The sequence below is a fragment of the Prunus avium genome, chromosome 1 (genome assembly GCF_965620075.1).
Source record: "Prunus avium chromosome 1, drPruAviu1.hap1.1, whole genome shotgun sequence".
Taxonomy (NCBI): domain Eukaryota; kingdom Viridiplantae; phylum Streptophyta; class Magnoliopsida; order Rosales; family Rosaceae; genus Prunus; species Prunus avium.
Window position 1 is genome coordinate 7,546,908 of NC_142284.1, and position 4,111 is coordinate 7,551,018.

General features: G+C 38.8%; 1 long non-coding RNA gene across 1 annotated transcript; it reads left to right on the forward strand.

Annotated features, from left to right (window-relative positions):
* Positions 1-1,866: 1,866 nt before the first annotated feature.
* On the forward strand, positions 1,867-3,850 carry LOC110756226 (uncharacterized). Its single transcript, XR_015833097.1, has 4 exons — positions 1,867-2,202; positions 2,405-2,933; positions 3,354-3,475; positions 3,785-3,850. It is a non-coding gene; the product is annotated as an uncharacterized LOC110756226 (long non-coding RNA).
* Positions 3,851-4,111: the final 261 nt, after the last annotated feature.

Genomic DNA, 4,111 nt, shown 5'->3' on the forward strand with positions numbered 1-4,111 from the left:
CCTAGGGTGAGAGAAAAAGAGAGAGAGAGAGAGATCAAAGGGAGTTCTTTATTGTAACCAAAGGGATTTTTCTCATACTAGTGAATTTTCTCGGGGATCACCGGAGAGGACGTAGGCACGATGCCGAACCTCTATAAATTCTTGTGTGTTCTTGTGTGTGTTTGCTTTTGTGGTTTCGTGTCCGATTTATCTTTGCGTAGCTTGTGTTGTGATTGTTGCGTAGTCCATCAACGACAAGGTCTTGGAAGTGTTTTCGCACAACAGAAGGAAGGAAAAGCAAAGGTGGGATCATCTCAACAGCCCAGAGGACAAGATGAGTCGGATCTTGAAGGGCATAAAAGACGTCCAAAATCTTAGCAATAGCCTTCACGCGCTGAACGAAATACTACAAGAAAGTCACGCCGACATGGTAAGGAAGATAGACTCGCAATAGAAGAACGATTAAAGGTAGGACAATAATGAGGAGGCTAGCAAGGCCTAGTCTGAATCAACAGAAGCCGAGGTACCAAGGAAAGAAACGACCAATGCAAGAGCCATACTGGAGGAAAAAAGAGCCTGGCGGAGCGCTAACAACGTTTGGTAGAAAATTTATAGAAGGAGAAAACCACGGCCAACATAAGAGGAGCTGAGGAGGATGTCGGTGGCATCACCTCCATGCTAAAGGATCTGGTCACTTTCGGACTAAGGAGTGTGTGGGATCGGCTCGGATAGGTGGAGAAATCGAAAATGCCTAGAGGGCCGGCACAAGCGGAGCCAGGGAGGATGTCGGTGACATCACCTCCATGCTAAATGATCTAGTCACCGACGGACTAAGTAGTGTGTGGGATCTGCTCGAATAGGTGGAGAAATCGAAAATGCCTAGAGGGCCAGAGTTCATCAAGGAGAAATCCCGTTGCCTTCTACTCGTGACCTATTGGAGACCAGGGTGGTGAGAGATTCCAAGGCTCCAAAAATCCCCTTATATGATGGAATGACCAACCCATACGACCACTTCGATAATTTCAGCTATGCCATAAAGGGACGTTGGGCAAATGAAGCAACTAAATTGTCACGCCTTAACCCACGGATTTACGTATCCTTAGGTTAAGACGTGATTCACACCTTAATTATAGAATTTAATAAAAACTATAACTAAAATGTGAAGAAACATTTACATGAATAAAATAAATATTTCACATAGAATATTCAGCGGAAACGACAACATCTAAAATCTTATCATTTTTACATTAATTTACAAGTTAGAACTACTTAAGAGTTCATTAAAAGTATAGCTCATTATTTATCCACAAGCTATGTACACAATACACTCTATAGATATGCCAAAATCATCACAAGCTAGATTTCAGGTTCAGTACCTGCAAAATCTGTTAGGGGTAAGCGAAACCACAGCTCAGTAGGGACATAAACCTTTTCATGGTAAATTGATATAACTAAATTAAGTGACATACAATTACACAACCAAATATCACATTAACAAAATTAATGCATGAATGCTCTTCATCTAATCCCATTAATTAATCTAATTGGACAAGCAGACCTGCACGTCCTATACCATGTTTATACCACTTGGTCAACTAACCCCCATCTCAATCATCCCTTAAATCCCCTTTTGTTAGTCATCTTGTCTAACTCCTTGTTTCCAGTCCCGTATCACCCAATAAAAACCATGTGCACTGTGGCACTACTACAATTATGTTAAACTACGACACCCAAAAGACGACAGTTTGTATAAAAACTGTCGTGATGTTTTGAAAAACGACGTATGTTATAAAACCTTCGTTGTAAAGTACCTAATACACCCATACATTGGGTTGATTTTAAAAAGACGACTATACCTTATTAGAACTGTCGTGTTTTTAAGAGGCGCTAAACAAATATTCACTTAAGTTCACGGGCGGGGAGCTTTTGGGAAAACCCTCGCTCTCTCTCTAACACTTTACTCTCACGAACCTTTCACAAAACCCTCTCTCTCTCTCTCAACTCTCTCTTACATTTATGAAGCACCATCTCCCTCTCGCCGTCCAGGGCATAGAACTCATCGAGATCACCATCTCTGTCACGCCATTTAGGTCACGGAGGTCACCATCTCCCTCACGCTCTCCATGTCACCAAGCTCTTTGAGCTTGCCATCTCCCTCATGTTACTTCTGTTTCCAAATTCGTGTCTTAGAGTTCTTCACAGGTTTCGTTGAACATCTTCAAGGTTAGTCTCCTCACCCCCCCCTCCCCTCCCCCAACTCTCTCTCTCTCTCTCTCTCTCTCTCTCTCTCTCTCTCTCTCTCATTTTCTCTTATTCCCAATTCCATATAGAGAAAAAGGTATTCTAGAGTTAGGGTTTCGATTTATTTGGGTTGTGGAAATTTGTTTTGGGCCAAATGGTCTTGATTTGATGTTGTGCGGTGAAGGATTTGAAAGGATTGGCCGTGTAGTAGCCAGAATTGGTCTGTACAGAGACGACATCGAATTAATTTCTGCCCAGAGTTGGAAGGATTATGCAAAACTAATTTGAAGGTCTCTAGGTTTGGTTTTTTGTAAGTTTTTAGTATTTCTTTATTGCTTCCAATCTAATATTTTTCACATACATTATCTTAGTTTCTCTCTTATTTATTTGTCTATTATTTCTATATAGATATTCATCCTACTCTGTTTTCCAGAAATTGGGGTTAAATTTGAATTGTGGCTGCAATAGAAGAAAAAGACTAGGTCTAACTGTCAAATACGAGGGCCTTCAATATTAGTCTGTTTCAGTTTCAACCTCCATACCATATTTGTATAACCAATCTATGGTTTAATAGATTTGATTTCTCTGATATTTATTTCCTTGAAAAGTTGATTATATTTTGATATATTTTTGAAAGGTTTGGGAATTTAATTTATCAAGTTAAGATGTCGACCGTCTCCAAGCAAGAGGATAGAAATGGATGTCATGAAGTTGTAAGTTGTTGGTTACTGTATTATCTCCAACCTTTGTAATCTGGGTCTTATGTTTCTTAAGACTAGATTCCTCCCTTTCGGTATACCAAAGTAGTCTTTTTGGTACAAGTACTTTAAATCATGTTGCTGCCTTCCTCTCTTGTACAATATAAAGCTATGTTTAATGTCTTTTTCAATGTTTTTAAGGATGATGAGTGACTATAATGTGGAGACAATAAATGGAAATTTTTTCATCTTTCTTTGTCTTTTGGTAGACATTAATTGAGTTTGCTCTTAGATGAATGCGTTTTGGAAACTAATGTTTCCTTTTTCTCCACTAGTCTTTTAGTGGCTGAGGCTCTAATGCCTATTAGCTTTCGTTTAGACATTGTTTAAAACACGTTTTGGTATAATATACTCTATGCGATGCGGTGGTTGCAGGTCTTTATGAAGGCGGGGTTTGGAAAATCCGAGTTGAGCTTCCCATCCCGATGCATATCCATATAAATCTCCTTCTATTGGCTTCATGAACAAGATTTTCCACCCAAATGTGTTGATAAGCTGTGAGTATTCTGCACTTTAAAAAGCAAAATCACCTCTCATTACATCTGAGTAGAACTATCTTCTCTAGGATATTTTGAGTTCTAATTGTTACTAGTATCCCGCACATTGGGTCAAATAAGGCACAAGTATTAAGTTTACTTAGAATGGTGTAATATACTGTTGATTATCAAATGCTTTGAATAAGTTTGTGGAATTGATAACATACTTTCTTTCCTATTTTTCTAGTAAGCAGCTGGAACTTGAGTAATTGGTTATTTGTTTTTAATTTTCTATGACCTGACTGATTTGTCTTTCCCGAGTAATTGTAGATCTGGTTCTGTCTACTTAGATGTAATTAACCAATCATGGAGTCCAATGTTCTGTAATTACAAGTGTCACTACTACAAAAAATGAAATAGACGACGGGGATCCACCGTCGTTGTAATGTTTTGAAAACCGTCGTTAAATCGACCACCATCTATTTGGGTGTCAAACTACGATGGCTTTTCACCGTTGTTGTTTATCTGTAAAGACGACGGTTTTTAAAGAAAATCGTCGTTGTTTAGAGGTAAAGATCGTTAATTATAGGATGAAAGACAACGGTTTTAAAAACCGTCGTGTATTGTATGTAAAGGTGACGGTTTTTTATGAAAACT